Raw genomic sequence first — 17,132 nt, forward strand, 5'->3', positions numbered from 1 at the left:
CGTGGATTGTCCACTTGCTTACTAGGGATAGAAGCCAAGGCATCACACAACCTAGGAAGGTGTTTTACCACTAGACAACATCCCAGGTTTTCCCTTTAGTTTGAGACAAAGTCTCACCAAGTTGCACAGACGAGTTAGTCTTAGACACACTTTAATCCAGGAAGGTCTTGAACTTGTGATCTTCTCTCTTCAGCCTCCCAAGTGTAGCTGGGATCTCAGATCTTCATCACGAGGCCTAGTGATTATCTGTTCTCTTTAGCAACCTGCACCCCCCAGTGTTTGTCTCCTGTTCTACGCACATGCTTGTTTAGCATGAAGCAGAGTTGTGAGGTCTTTGCTCCTCTCTCTGAGAAGACAACTAGTTACCATGGTGACAGTCTTCACGTGTTCCCACTTTGTCATAGGTTGGCTGTTGCTGAGCTTCTAAGGCAGGGCTTAACCTTCCTACTACTGCAACCCCTTAATACAGCTCCTCATGTCGTGCTGACCCCCCAATCCTAAATTTATTTTCATTGCTACTTCATAACTCTAATGTTGCTGGTTTTATGAATCGTAATATAAATATCTGATATGCAGAATATCTGATATGTGACCCTGGTGAAAGGGTCAGTCACAGCCCACAGGTTGGGAACTGTTCTAGGGTGTCCTTTCCTGTTTTATAGAAGTATAGTGCACTCATGCTTCCTCTTAGAAAAATCACATAACAGATAAGCATGCAAACAACAGATGCAGCATCCTTAAGGATGTGTGAAGTAACACAGAAGACTCTAATTGCTGTGGCCTGGGACTGTTGAGTAGAACGCTCCCTTTCTCTTATCATTCATTTATTTTTTAAATTTCATTTTTGTGTGTGTGAGACTGTGAGTGTGTGTGTGTGTGTGTGTGTGTGTGTGTGTGTGTGTGTGTGTGTTTGCATATCCCATGCTTTCAGGTGCCACAAATGCTACAGCATGTGTCTGAAAGTCAGGGGACAAACTTGGGAATTGGCTCTCTCCCTCTACCATAGGTTACAGGTGTCAAACTTGGATCATAGGCTTGTGCAACAAGTGCTTTTACCTGCTGGCCTATACTTCTAGCTTCGTCATTTCTTTTTGGGAGGTGCACCAGATATATCCCATCTTAGAAACCACTGAAATTCATAACCCTTGGCTTGTGTAAGTTGTATCTTTGTAATCCCAGAGCTGAGGAAGTAGAGTCAAGTGGATCACTGGGGCTTACTAGCTACCAGCTTGGTCTATGTAGAGATATCCAAGCCAATCAGACACCCTGTCTCAATAAAAAGTGAAGGGTGCCTAAGGAACAACACTTGCAGTTGTCCTCTGGCCTCCACATGTACACACACACACACACACACACACACACACACACACACACACACACATTTGATGGTATTAAATTCTGTTATGGATAGAGAGGCTTCTGAAACATCACCGAGTGCTGTTAGGGGTGCGCTGACATTATTTCTGACAAGCTTATTCCAGGTACCTCCCTGCCCTTTGTTCCTGTATTTGTCTCAAACACAGGATATGGTAGGCTGACATCTCCAACTTTGCACTACATCCATTCATGGAGAATCTTCCTTCCTGTGTTCACCAGAGAGATCCTAAGATGAATATTCCCCAATGAGTCTAATTGGTTGGCGTCTCCTGTGTGCCAGGAATTGATAGAGCTGTGCATCTCTCCAATCCACACTTACGAACTCTTCAGTGACACAACCCTCTAGCCTCATCTGCTTCTCAGGCAGGATTTCCTCCAGGGGAGGAAGCCACTAGTACCACTTAAGAGGAAAGCAGAGTGCTGAATGGCTGGCCATCACACAGACAACAACCTGTGACAACCAAGTTAAGAGCTTTTGTTGTTCTTTCCCCAAACTGCTGTTCAGATCATCAAAATGGGGTCTTTCCTAAACTGATTTAATTCTCAGAGGGATAAAAGACATTTAAAGGGCAAGCCAACTTCATAAAATGACATTAAAAGGTTTGAAATAGTGTTTTGATTCTAGAGGGTGTTTGCAAATGTCAAAGTAACATATTGATCACAGGCCTAGCAGTTTGTACCTGCGGCTTCTTAGCTTCTGGGGCTTAACTAGTGTTGTTGATTCATGCTCACAGCAAGAGGTATCTCAGCTGTCTTGTTTTGCCCAAACTTTGCCCATCCACTGGACTTCCTCCACCTGTGATTAAAAGGTGCAATCAAATCTGTGATCTTCATAAGTTTTGTGCTATTTAACTTCTTGTGTAATTACATAAAGTTCTGGAAATGGCTATGGGACTTAGCATGGAGACTCTTGTGATATCCTACAAAGGCTTACACAGTGGTAAGCACTGGTTGCCGCATCTAAAGATACTGTAGGCAGAGTTTTCCTGCCTGGCCCACCGTCAAGACAAATCTCTCTTGCCTGTCAGTCTCACAGTCCCTCAGACCCAACCAAGTAAGCACACAGATACTTATATTGTTTACAAACTGTATGGCCATGGCAGGCTTCTTGTTATCTACTTCTTCTATCTTAAATAACCCATTTTTATTAATCTATACTTTGCCACACGTACATCTTCCTTGTCATGGCAGCAGCTAGACGTGTGTCCTTCTGCCCCAGCCTTCACTTCCCAGCATCCTCCTCCTCCTTGTCCCGCCTACCATATCCTTCCTGCCCGGCTACTGGCCAATCAGCACTTTATTTATTTTAACCAATCAGAGCAACACATTTGACATACAGAACATCCCACAGCAAGATTCCATTCTGAATATTCTCTCTCTCTCTTTCCTGTGTGTGTGTGTGTCTTTGTCTCTCTCTGTCTCTCTCTCTCTGTCTCTTTACCTCTCTCTCTCTCTCTCTTTCTCTCTCTCTCTCTCTCTCTCTCTCTCTCTCTCTCTCTCTCTCTCTCTCTCTCTCTCTCTGTGTGTGTGTGTGTGTGTGTGTGTGTGTGTGTGTGTGCGTTCATGTGCCTCCAAGCGTGCAGGGACCAGATGTCAGCCTTGGTGTCTTCCTTAGTCACTATCCACCTTGTTAATTTGGCACAGGGTCTCTCACTACCACAGGGCTCATTAATTCAGCTAGGTTGGCTGGCCAGTGAGCCACCAAGAGCCACCTGCCTCTGCATGCCCAGCATGGAGATTATAAGTACATATCACCATGCCCAGCTTCCTTATGTAAGTTCTGAGGATCAGACTCAGCCCTTCACATTTACACAACAAGCACTTTGCCAACTGACCCATCTGCCCAGGCCCCTGATTCCAAATTTCTAAATAAAGGAAAAGGCCCTCAAAAGCCAAAGAAAGTGCAAAACCTCTCCACACATCCTGAACTCAGGTCTCCATGGTGAAAATATAAGATACTCTCAGTTGCTGCTCTCTATATGAGAGAAGATAGGAGAAGATCAATATCATCATGATGATCAAGTCATGGACAAGCCCTCATCTCTAAATAAAAAAAGACCAGCATAACTTCTCCAACTACAAGAAGCTACGTCTCTAAAGAAATGATAGCAATGTATGTGTCAGAGTCACAGCTTACAAAGACTTTTCAATAATTAGTAAAGTGGAGGTCATTGAGTTCCTTCTTGTTTTTAGGACCTTTAGGAATCTAGACCAGAAATATGTTTGTGACATGTGACCTAGGGAGACGGTGGGTCTGTCTCAACATCATGACACATTCTTCTGTTTGTATGTTCATTAGCACACACTCACTTAAAAGGAACCTGTGTCCCTGGCCCCAGAGAATCAGACTAAGCACTAAGCAAGACTACTAGTGAAGAACAGACATAGTTTTAGCTTTCTACTCATTCAACAGTGTTGAATGAGACCCTCTACTTTTTAGGTCAGGGAGAGTAGAAACATTCACTATAAAAATGATAATATGCTCAAGGTAAACAAATTCCAACACTAATCAAATGTGGAAAAAAAAATTTGATCTCTAATTCTCCAGAGGAAATCACTGTTAATAGTTTCTTATGCTTCGTTCCAGAAACTGATTGAATATTAGAGCAGGCTGGCTCAGCATTCCTACTCTCCTTTCCTTCCACCCCTCCACCCATAGGTTCTGACTCTCTCACCTCTTTCCCTACCTTGCCCCTCTTCTTCCACCACCATTTACTTCCTCTTCCCTCCTTCCTCACTCTCCATCTCTCTTCCCTCCCCTCCTTCCTTCTTTCCTTCCCTTCCTCCTCCTCTCTTCTTCCTTCTCTCTTTCAATTCTCTTCCTCCTCTTCACCCTCCTTTATTCCATCCTTCCTTCCTTCTCTCCTTTCTTTCCTCCATTTCTCATATATGCCAATCATGAGCTATTCTTTATCTTTACATATAGACACACATCAAATATTAATGACAGTGTATCTCATCATATAGATATGACAGCTGTTTCATTCACTTTCCAAAGGTTTCTTTTTGTTTGGTAGTAAAAGCTATACTGTAAATAACCTCAAACACAAAATTTATATTTTCCCAAAATTTAGATAAAATCCATAAATCCTTTGCTCCAATAATTTATGAAGTTTCTAATGCATAGTAAAATTGGTACTAAAACCCACACGTCACACAAAGAATCTCCAGGTTTCCTTCACCCAGAGTTACCAGTGGTGACCTTAGAAGTTCAGATGGTCACTTTCCCAAGTTTTTGTAAATTTATTGATAGCTATGCATATTTCAGAATCATATTTGAATATAAATTGAATGCCTCATGGCAGTTTATCCCTAGAGACTTCATCATGTAGCTCATAAGAACTAGGCAACTTTCCTACATGGCTATAATGCAACCTGTACACTTGGTAAATTTAAAACTCACTCAGTAATCTGATCTTGAAGATGGGCCTTGAGGTGGAAGCACCACCTCCTTTGGGCCCTATAGTCCAAAGTCATGGGTCGAGCAAATACCACTACAGGTATTTGTTCTAATTAAATTTTCTCATCTTTTCCCACATTGTTCTACACAAACTCTATTATTTGATTATGTATATGAATGTGTACACACATACACACACACACACACACACACACACACACACATACACACACAGTAATCTGTGAAGGAAACTCAGCTGAGGAATTGCCTTTATCAGATTGCCCCATGGGTATGTTTTTGGGGGGACATTTTCTTAATTTGTGACTGATATGAAAGAACCCAACTCACTGTAGTGGTTTCTTGTCTGGACAGGTGGTCCTGGCCTATATAAGAAAGCAAGCTGAGAAAGCCATAGGGAACAAGCCAATAAGCAGTATTCCTCCATTGTCTCTGCCTCAGTTCTTGCCTCCAGGTTCTGGCCCTACATTCCTGCCTGGTTTCCCCAATGATGGACTATAACCTGTAAGCCAAACACTTTTCCCCAAGTTAGCTTTGGTCAACATTTTATTACAAAGAATCAAAGTAGAGCAACTTCTATTTTGTTTCCCCTTACCTTATATGCCCAACTGTGTCTCCTCACCCATACTTGGCAAAGTAACGCTCAGTGACCACACACAAAATGAAGACATGGAAGCCAGAAGGAGACTGGTTGAGAAGAGTTCCAGAAGCAGAGTGGAAGGAATGAGGGAAGAGGACTTAAATTAACCATGCAAATATGGGAAACTAGCAAACAATAAAATTATCCAAAGCCCATAATTTGTATACTGTGACATGTCTTTATACTAATTTCAGTAAGAATTAACTCCTTGCCATGTCCCACAAAACCTGTCTTCCACACTTACTCTTACCCACCCACATTGACTTCATTCTCATAGTCAGTCCCCACTGTGTGGCCTTAGGTCTCATTGTAAATGTTACTTGTAGCTGGAGTTTTCCTATGTCCACCCAGCTCCTGAAGCCACTCAGACCCAAGTAAATGCACAGAGACTTATATTTCTTATAAATGTATGGGTATGGCAGCCTTCTTGTTATCTAGTTCTTATATCTTAAATTAATCCATTTCTATAAATCTATACCTTGCCACGTGGCTCATGGCTTACAGGTATCTTTACATCTTGCTTCCTCTATGTCTGGCTGGTGACTCCTGACTCAGCCTTCCTGCTCCCTGAATTCTCCTCTCTCTTTGTCCCGCCTATACTTCTTGCCTGGCTACTGGCCAATCAGCACTTTATTTATTAACCAATCAGAGCAATACCCACAGCAGTTACTGCTTTGGAGAAGCCATTTCTGTCACTTGTTGTCTTCTACCATGTATAACAAATGTTCAGTGTCTGTCCCCTCCATATTCATTTCTGTCATCACCACTGGTCCTAGTTACCATTGACTGTCAACTTCATACAATCTAGAATCAACTGAAAAAGTCTCAGCTGAGTAATTGACCTTATCATGTTTGTTTGTGACATGTCTGTGAGAGATTGTCTTGACTATCTTAACTGATGTAGAAGGGTTCATCTTGCTGTGAGCAGTGGTATCTCCGGGAAAGGTGGTCCTGAGCTATGTAAGAAAGTGAGGCAGAGAGAAAGTTAGCAAGCAGCATTCCTTCTTGGTTTCTGCTTCAGTTCCTGCTTGAGTTATTTCCCTGACTTCCTTAAATGATAGGCTGTGACCTGGAAGTGTAAGCCGAATAAATGCTTTCTTTCTGAGATGTTTTTGACCAGCATTTTATCACAGCAACAGGTAAGTAACTAGAACACCACCTGGAAGGGAACTTCATGAGAGCCAGCATTCTGCCTACACTCTCCACATGGTCCACATCAGAATGCTTGGCCGTTTAAGGTCAATATAAAGAGCTCTAACTGGTAACAAATGCCACATCTCTACATGGCAGGAACAGGCTGATGCCAAGGAAAGAAAAGAGGTCTTGACTGATCAGAGTAAGGTTTGGGAACACTTACTAGTCTATAGAACCCGCCCCCTCCTTCCTTTCCCCCACACCTAAGACCTGTGTTCCCATGTCCTACAGTATGGAAGAGGTTGAGGCAAGCATTGGCTCACACAGGAAGGCAAAACATGCACTCTTTACAAGTTTGTTTCCTCTCTCTCCTAAAGATCCAGATTCCCAGACTGTCATTTCAACTCATTTATGGAACCATGAGCTTTAAGATGGCAAGGATTTCTTCATTTCTCTATTTCTAGGGCTTGACTCAGGTCTGGCTCAGAGTAGGTAGGTCTAAGATTATGTTTGTTGGTATATATAGTTTGCAAGTATTGAATCAAAGGTCATGAGGAATCCAAAAACTTAAGAGGTCTAAAAACTTAGTAGGTATAAAACCATGACAACCAAGAAACTCTTGAATTTCAGATCAATAAGAGAAAGTTCAGGATTCTTTTAATAACTCAGTGCCCAAAATAGTTTAAGCTGTCCAGAATGCTTTCACACTCAAAGAATGTTTGACACAACCTTACTTTTCTCACTTCAGTGAGACTTTGCTACACTTGACAAATAAGTTTACTTTAGTTTATGCTGAAAAAAAAGTTGCCACTGCAGTATGAAAATGGAGCCCCATGAGCCACAATAATGCCAGAACCAAACAGCACATTGAATAGAATCTGATTGGAAGACTGAGTCAGAAAAGTGTGGTTCATTATGAGCCTTGTATAAAACAAGAGTAGGATCCTCGCAGTCCAGTTATGCTCCAATGTTGTCTGACAGGTCTAAATTACCAGCTGAAGGGAGTTCAATACATTTCAAGTTGTTTTTTAGTGTCAAAGGGCTGTATTTAGACAAGCTGTGTTGACTTGCAACTGGACAACTAGAATTTTGTTGTTGTTGTTGTCAGAAATTCCAGTGCAAATTTGACAAATATTGATGGGTTTCTATCATGGGACTCTGCGAAGTGCAGTTCTTTTTGCCTTTCTAATTTGATTCTTTTTGCTATGGAAAGAACCCACTTTTCCCTAATAAGTTTATATAATCTTCATAACAAAGAATATAATGCATTGGTATGAGAGTCAAGACTCAGTATAGTTTAGAATAAACTCAGCTTGTAATGAGGCTGTTATTAATGGTAATTTTCCATGGTAGCTGTTTTCTGGGCACCTCACAAATTGCATAATTTATCTTGTGCCTCTAAGTTCAATTTGCAGGTGCTACAGTGTCAGGAGTGTGGTGGGAGCTGTGATTACAAACAACACTGATATATTCTAGTGCTGGCAGAGGTCAGTTCCACCCCTAGAAAGCCAGGGAAAGTGAAAGCTTGTTTGCTTCTGGGACTTGCTTCCTTCTGGAGTTCTTTTCTACATGCTCTGAAACGTGACTCTCCAAGGAAGGTTAAGATTAATAGTGCATCAGGTTGTATTTAATCTCATCTCAATTTTTCATTCTGTGTTAATCTTATAACATTTGTGCTGCTGAAATTAGGGAATCTGATGCACTGGGGTGGGACCCAGAGGCCTCATTCAAGTTAGATTTATTATCTACTAAATGACTTTCTTAACAAATCTCTTTATCACTTTGTATGCCATCTAGTCACAATACTGTCTTTACAGTACTTTTTATTATACTAAAACATAGTTGCTTTTTAGACATTTCTGCTTTTCAAGACTTTCAGAAACCTTATAAGTAGCAACATGAGCAAGGGAAAGAAACAAGTCTTAGATGAAAGAAAAGCATAGGCAGTCATGTCAGATGGGGAAAACAAAGCAAGTCTATAAGGATGGACAGGTAAAAGGAACTGTAAGCAACAGGGCAGGATGAAGGGTGTGACTAGAGCAGAAATAGAGGGTCACTGCAGTGATGCTTTGCCAGCTTCTGATTCTCTATTGGTCAATCAGCTGAAATGGTCTGTTGTATCTACCAGTGTCTATCATCTGGCCGGTTCCATGGTGACTTACAACAATGAATTCTGAGGGTGTGGGTTTGGAATTTTTTTAATTGGCTAGTAAATGGAGTAGGCCTATCAGTGGAGTTCAGGAGTGACAGGGTTAAAATTAGTATTGGTAATCAGAGCTGGAGATGTTGGTATGCATGGAAGTAAGGATAAAGACATAAAGGTAAGGCTAGAAAAGGAGATGGAGATGAAGGTAGGAGGGGGAGATGAGATGAAGCTGGGATGGAAATGGAGGTGGGGTGAAGATGGAGATGGTCTTGAAAATAAAAATAAAGATAAAGGTGTGGGGTTCAGATGGAGATGTTGATATGGATGGAGACAGAGGTACAGGTGAGATAGATGATGGAGATAGGATGAGGGTGAAAAGGGAGTTAAGGTTGAAAAAAGTATAATGGAGCTTGTCAGAATTAGTCATGGGAACAAGTGAAAGTAGAAAAGATGTTTTCTTAGAAGGACTGAATCACAGTCTAGAAATATAAGACAGATTCTGCTTCCAAATAGGATATTCTAGATGAACACATCAGACTAGTGGTCTAAAATGTATTGTTTCTCAGAGAACAGTTCAGTCCTGATCATACTGCCACTGCCTGGGCACTCATCACATATCTACTAGATATTGGGACAATGCGTAGCTGTCCAAGCAATTCAGGCTCTGCTACACTGGAGTGAAAACCATACAAAAACAAAATGAGTTTCCAGAGGCCTGGGTGCTAAGAAAACAAACTGCGAAGTAGAGGAAGACACATAAGAGGTGGTGTGTGTGTGTGTGTGTGTGTGTGTGTGTGTGTGTGTGTGTGAGAGAGAGAGAGAGAGAGAGAGAGAGAGAGAGAGAGAGAGAGAGAGAGAGGTGGTATACATATATGTCTAATGCTGGGTAATTCTAAGAGCAAACAAATTATGATATCTATTTCTCACTAAGTGGCTACTTTATCCAGCAAAAACACCCTAAGCCACCATTATCTTCTATATATACTTAGCTTAAGACTAGACATAATACCTATAGGCAGAAACCATTTACAACTACATTTACCTCTGTCTAAGTAGATAACAACAGACTGAATTAAGAGTATTTTAAAATGCAAAAATATGAAGACATTTGGGGAAAATCCTTTCAAATATTTTAAATGGAAATATTCTATTCATTGGTTTTATTTCTTAGAATAATTGAAGACTCCCACTGGGTGGATTTGAATATAGCTTTGAGTTAAGTTCTGCTATGCATCCAAATGAAAACAAAATGTCCCATGGTGTTTACATGGACTACACATTTTCAAGGGCTAGCAATGCTGGAGAAGAGTAGATTTATCATGGATATATGATAATTGTTATTTTCTCTATGCTTTACAGTTTGTTCTCTTATTGAAGCACATACAGTGCAGAAGACAAGTAAGACTCTTGGGGAAGGAAAGAGAGATCGAACACAGAGAGCAAAAGGAGGAGCCCTTGGCAAGCTAGAAATGGGAAGAAAGGATTCATAACTCCACAGTATGGGGAAATCCCCTTCACAGTACCGCTTATTCAAGGCCTGGCTGCTGATGGTTGTAGCATCCAAGGGATAACAAATGAAGAGTCAGCAAGCCCCAAGGTCAAACCCTAGGATAAACACCCATCCTACATATGGCTGGGTAACTAAAGCAGAGTGCCCGTTGGTCTTTTTTTTTAACAAAAACATTTCTTTTAGAAACTAACACTTAGAAAATTGGACTGGTAGAAATGCGGAGAATAAACTATGTTAGCTTTCCTCTGTTCCCTGCTGTTTCAAATAGGACGTTTTTCAAGGGCAAGAAGAAGGAACAAGTGAACTTTGAAGAATAAAGTGTTTCTCTGTCAGAGATTGCTATGTGGCTCAGACTATCACTAAGTTGAAGACTAGTTTCTCAACAATACAGTTGCTTTCCATGGGGGACACAAGAACAAGGTCAGTGCCTAGATGGTAAGAAGACACAGCACCACAGGCCAAAGTGTTGTGTAGACTACCCATCCACTCCACCACCCACCATATTATAACCAAGTCCAAACCAGGGCATGGACCCTACTAATTCATAAAGCAGAATCTAGTGACTAAGAAAAAGAAACATGTTCAAACCTCCTGTAGTCCTTATGCTGGCTTTTGTCACACATTTATTCTTATTTCAGAAAGCCAAGGTTGCTATTGAGTACAGAAGATGGTTCTTTGGCTCGAACTGTTTAGGGGGCATCCAGACAAGGGGATCAGGATCTGTCCCTGGTGCATGGGCAGGCTTTTGGGAGCCCAGTGCCGGAGGTGTGAGGCCTTGCACAGCTTTTGGTGCAGTGGGGAGGGGCTTGGACCTGCCTAGGCTCAGTGTGCTGAGCTCTGCTGACTCCCCATGGAAGATCTTGATTTGGGGGATGTGAGGATGTGGGGTGGCTTGAGAGGGAAGGCTGGAGGGTGGAAGGAGGGAAGAGATGGGATCTGTAGGTGGTATATAGAGTGAGTAGAAAATTTCTTAATAAAGAAAAATGAAAAAATTATTATATTTATTGTTATTGTGTTTGTGTATAAAATTGTGTGTGTGTATGTGTGTGTGTGTGTGTGTGTGTGTGTGTGTGTGTGTGTATGTGTGTATACATGCCATGCTGCACATGTGCAGAACAGAAGACAACTTTCAGAAGTAAGTTCTCTCTTTCTGCCATGGGTTCCAGAGATTGAACTTGGATCATCAAGCTTAGTGCAGGAAGTGTTTTTTAATCTATTGAGTCATCACACTGCCCCTAATATTCCTAATTCAGAAGGAATGGTGGTATATACCTGTTATACTAGCACTTGGAAACTGAGGCAATAGGATTATAAGTTTGAGGCCAGTCTGGCTACACAGCAAGAAACTTGTACAGAAAGAAGAAAAGAGAGAGGGGGAGGGAGAGAGGGAGAGAGGAAGGAAGGAAGGAAGGAAGGAAGGAAGGGGTGGAGGGAGGGAGAAAAAAGGAGAAGGACAGAAGAAACAAAGAAAAGCCTTTTCAGACATCTCTATTCCTGGGCAAACATCCTTGAACAGTTACAACTTAATAAAATGAAGAAAGAACTAGGATTAAGCAGATATGGGCCCTGTGAATTGGGACCCTCTGTACCTCAGTCTCTTCCTTTCTGAAAGGAGAGATGATCTCCTGGTGATCATATCATGATAGTCCTGAGTGTTGAGTGAGATTGTTTACATATGAACTATACCTTGTCAGTTCCATAGATGGAAGTTTTTCTCTACCTGTGCTGTCTATGGACAGCAAAGAATTTACTCTGATCATTCCTAAATGATTATGCCTAAGTTCCAAGAACATGCATGCTGTGGATATCGCTCTGTGTAAATAAAGTTCTGATTGGCCAGTGGTCAGGCAGGAAGTATAGGCAGAACAAGAGAGAAGAGAATTCTGGGATGTAGAAGGCTGGGGAGAGACACCGCCAGCCGCCGCCATGAGAAGCAACATGTAAAGACACTGGTAAGCCACACGCCATGTGGCAAAGTATAGATTAACAGAAATGGGTTAATTTAAGATAGAAAAGGTAGATAACAAGCAGCCTGCCACGGCCATACAGTTTATAAACAATATAAGTTTCTGTGTGCTTTCTTGGTTGGGTCTGAGTGACTGTGGGAATGGCGGGTAAGAGAGATTTGTCCTGACTGTGGGCCAGGCAGGAAAACTCTAACTATACATGCAAGCTTCTGTCACAGCATTTTTTTTCTCTCTGGTCTTCCTCTGATGTCTGGGATGTTCCTATGGGCATTCCATGTCCAACAGGATTCCAGGTTTTCCCTGTGAGTCTTGAGTTTGCCAACAAACACCTCACTAAATCCAGCTCTAATGAGAAGTCTCAGAAGGAGGCTGGCAATTATTTTTCTAATCATTATTTTTCACTTTATCTTATAATTCTCAGCTCAGAGTGTAGTCCAAGAGAAGATAAATAAATCTCCTAGCATGAAAACAACTCAGAAAACATGAGCCAGATTCAAGATAGGTACTGTCACAGTAAAACAGCAAAAATATCTGTCTTAACAGGATTATGTACTCAACCCTGTGCTAGGCACTGTGACAAATAGTTAACACAGAGTGAGAAAACATACTTCCAGGGATGGAGAGATGACCAAAAGCATCTTGGAGATAAAGTGTGGCTAAAAGCACTTTCTGCTCTTCTAGAGGGCCAGGTTCAGGTCCCAGCACCACATGGTAGCTCAAAACTAAGTATAACACTAGTTCCAGGGGAATATTGATGCCCTCTCTGACCTCTGATGGCACAGCAAACACCTGGGGCAGAGACATACATACATACATACATACATACATACATACATACAGGCAAACATTCATGCAGAAAGAAAACATTCATGCATAAAAGAAAAATAAATCTTTTTAAGAAAAGAAAACACACTTCCACCTATCTTCTTTATGTGTCTTTTGGCTCTGTTTCCCAATATTATGTTGCTAAAAACAAAGTCAGTCTCATGTTCCTTGTCTTTCATAAAAGGAGCCAAATCCAAGCCACTGCCAATTTACAAATGTCAAGGTCAATGACTCTACCCACTATTCTAAGATGCATAGGAGAATGCTCACTATGCAAAGTCTGAGGAAGTAGGCATCCTCTCAAAAAGCAAAGCTAGGGTTGGTGAGATGGTTCAGGGGATAAGAGCCTCCAAGCCTGACAACCTGAATTTGATCCCAAAGTCCTCCAAGTTGTCTTCAACAAGTATACTATGGCTCAGGTGCACAAATATATACATGTGCATACACCAGCTACATTTTTTTAAGCAAAAAAGAAATAGAGCTAGTTGTTCCTGGTAGGGAGAAGTAGCTCACCCTTTCTGTAGCTACCCTCTACTGCTGCAAAGCTGGGAACTTTAGCTGACAAAGTCAAACACAAAACTGGATCTCAATGAACTTGTATATTATCCAGGATGAAATGAAGGAATAACACAACAAATGAGTGGGGTCCACCATAACACCAGCCTCAGAGAAAGGATCATTTACTTCCCCTCCCTCATCTCCTCCAAAGTCCACTCCCTGTTTCATATCCACTCAAGTTTGTGCCCTCATTTTTTTAAAACACATCTAGACCAAATTGTGCTGCCCATATACACTTGGCTACACGGTCATCCTCTAGAATGTACTTTGCCTAGTAGGGGCCACATCCTTAGAGAGAACAGACTTGGGTTCCCCTCCTGGAAGTTATTAATTACCAACAGCTCCTTAGCTGAGGGTAAGACTTCCTGACGCCTATTTTCTTCAGTGCTGCCATTCTCTTGAATTGGAGCTTGCCCAGCTGCTGTCCATTCTGCCACAGCTGGACAACTGCCCTGCTGATTTGATAAACACTAGGAATCATCAATTCTGTAACATATCCAAAATGTTACATATATTATCAAATTGGGTTTATCTCTGAGTTTCAAAGATAGTTTACAATCTAAAAACCAAAGAATGATAGAAAGTAAGGATGCCTACTGCCATATGTCTGTCCAACATAAATGGCAGAAACAGTCACACAAGAGAAGGAAATACAAGTCATCCTAATCAGAAAGAAATTCAACTATTTCCAGAGTAAATGATCTTATATGCTGAAATCTCTAATTTGTGTGCGTGTGTGTGTGTGTGTGTGTGTGTGTGTGTGTGTGTGTGTGTATTATCTAGTGCCATTCCTTAGAAGGCATGCACCTAGATTTTTTTGAGACAAAGTTTCTCACTGACCTGGAGCTCACTCACAGACTGGCCAGTGATCCACAGAGATCTGCCCATCTCTGCCTTCTTAACCCTGGGATTGCAAACTCATAACACCATGGATTCTAGGGATGAAACTCAGGTCTCACGCTTGCAAGGCAAGCACTTTCCTGCCTCCCCAGTTCCCTAATGACTCATTCCAAAATAAATGCTTGGAGCTGAAATATGTATTCGATAGAACTATAGGACATAAAATCAACATGCAAAAAATGACTTGTACAAATAATGACCTACCCAAAGGAGACACCAAAGCAGTGATCCCATTTGCATGAGTCCCCTCCCCCAACAATCAAATACACAGGAACCAATTTAACAAAGGACGTGAATGACCTATACTCCAAAATGAGTCCAAGGTCCACCCAGGAGAGAGAATGAGATGGTCAATGCAGAACTGACCCGAGCTCACCTCACACAGCCCTCTGTAAGGAGGCAGCACCATATTCCTTTCTTTCGCTTTTTTAAATGTAAGTTTTGTGACTAGAGACTAGGTGGTTGTGTGGTGCATACTGAATGGGTGGCCAGAGTTCCTCCTGAATAACAAGGAAACCTGGGCAACCCTCTGCCACTGGGTCTTAATCAGAATTGTTCTGAGTGTTTAAACCTAGACACAAACATTTATATCATTTCCCTGCTGTGGATATCGCTCTATGTAAATAAAATGCTGATTGGCCAGTAGCCAGGCAAGAAGTATAGGCGGGACAAGCAGAGAAGAGAATTCTGGGAACAGAAAGGCTGAGGGAGAGAGACCAGCCAGTCGCCACCATGACAAGCGAGATGTAAGATACAGGTAAGCCATGAGCCACGTGGCAAGTTATAGATTAATAGAAATGGGTTAATTTAAGATAGAAGAAGTAGACAACAAGAAGCCTGCCACAGCCATACAGTTTGTAATTAATATAAGCATCTGAGTGATTATTTTATAAGTGGGTTGTGGGACCACGGGGGCTTGGTGGCACCTGGAGAGAAGCTCTCCAGCTACATTTCCCCCAGTGACTGTCATACCTATGAAAATGAGGGCACCAAAGAAGTGATTTGAAATGTGGTCTTCTCCCTCCCCTGCTTATTCATGAAATTTTGTGTTCCTTTGGTGGTCAGCCAGTTTGGCTCACTTACACTGGGTGTATGTGTCCAGTCTCCTTTGTTTTAAGAAATTGACATCTCCAGAGCCATTTGCAGAAAGTAACCATGTAAAACAGGCATAGATTCTGTCCCACAAGGACTCCCCACCACCTTATGACCCCCCTCATGCACAAGCATAGTGCCTGCCCCACCCCATGATACCCTTCATACATATGCATAATGTCTGTCCCATACTATGACACCCCTTATACATACAAATAGTGTCTGTCCAGCCCTGTAACACCCCTCATACACATGCATAATGTCTGTCCCATCCTTTGATACTCCTTCTACATATGCATAATGTTTGTCCCACCCTGTGACACCCCTTATACATACGCATAGTGTTTGTCCTATCCCATGACTCCCCTCACACATATGCAAACTGTTTTAGAATCCTGAAAAGGAATGGGTAGAGCCTCTTACAGCTTTGTCTTGAACTGAGAGTCTTCATAAGACACATTGCTCAAAAGCGAAGGGAAATGTTCCTAAATTCTCCAAGTCAGACAGTGTAAGTAACATCAATGAGGCACAGTACATGGACAATAGTTCTTTGAAGTAATGCAAAAATGTGACTTTTCCATGAATAAAAGAAATGATTTAGAACCCACAGGAGCCTTATTTTACTCAGTGTTCGTGAACCTTGTTTTGTTTGCTTGTGATACTTTTTTATCAGACTTTAGGCAGTTCTCCCAGAAGAATTATGCATTCTAATGCATTCACCCATCACACACTTCTGATGGTAGATGTATTTTTGGTGTGCCCTGCTTGCCCAGGATGAATATAACAAGGCTGTAATGTTTCCTGAGGTAGAGCAGAACTGAAAGGACAGAAGACACTCCTCCTAGAGGTAGGGTGATGGGAAGATGACTCAAGGTTCACCAGCTTTAGAACATAAAGGCTTCTCTAAGCCAAGGAAAACCATGCTTGCAAGCCCAGGGCAAGACTCATGGCCTGCTCAGCAAACAGCCTACAGCTGGTCTAGACCTAGCAGAAACCAAAAGGTGCCAACTAGAGAAGCTGTCATGAAATGTGCATCTACAGGAAAAGCAAGGCAGCTCAGCAGTAAGGTATCTCTGCCAAGGCCAGGGAACTGAGTTCCATCCCCAGAATCTACATGGTAAAGGAAAGAACTGCCTCCCCAAAACTGTCCTCTGACCTTTACATAAACACCATAGCACATGCACACACACACACACACACACACACACACACATAGACACACACACCATGTACACACATAAAAAATGAAAAAATCTTTTAAAAATAAATAAAATGTCTCTTACTGTGATTCTAGGTAGTTTCAGATTTTTGTTATAGACAAAGGTAATCAAAGGAAATTTTAAATCTGTTCATTTTTAATTGGCATTGATAATTATACATATTTATGGAGTATGATGTGAAACATTGATTGATGTATACATTGTACAAAAATGCAATGAAGCTAATTAAAGTCCATCACCTCACCAAGTTATTATTGCTTTGTGATGAGAGCATTAAAAATATCTCAGCAAGTTTGCAATCTACAATACCTATGACCAACTGGGGTCAACCCATAATGTACCAGG

Source organism: Onychomys torridus, chromosome 7 (genome assembly GCF_903995425.1).
Source record: "Onychomys torridus chromosome 7, mOncTor1.1, whole genome shotgun sequence".
NCBI lineage: Eukaryota > Metazoa > Chordata > Mammalia > Rodentia > Cricetidae > Onychomys > Onychomys torridus.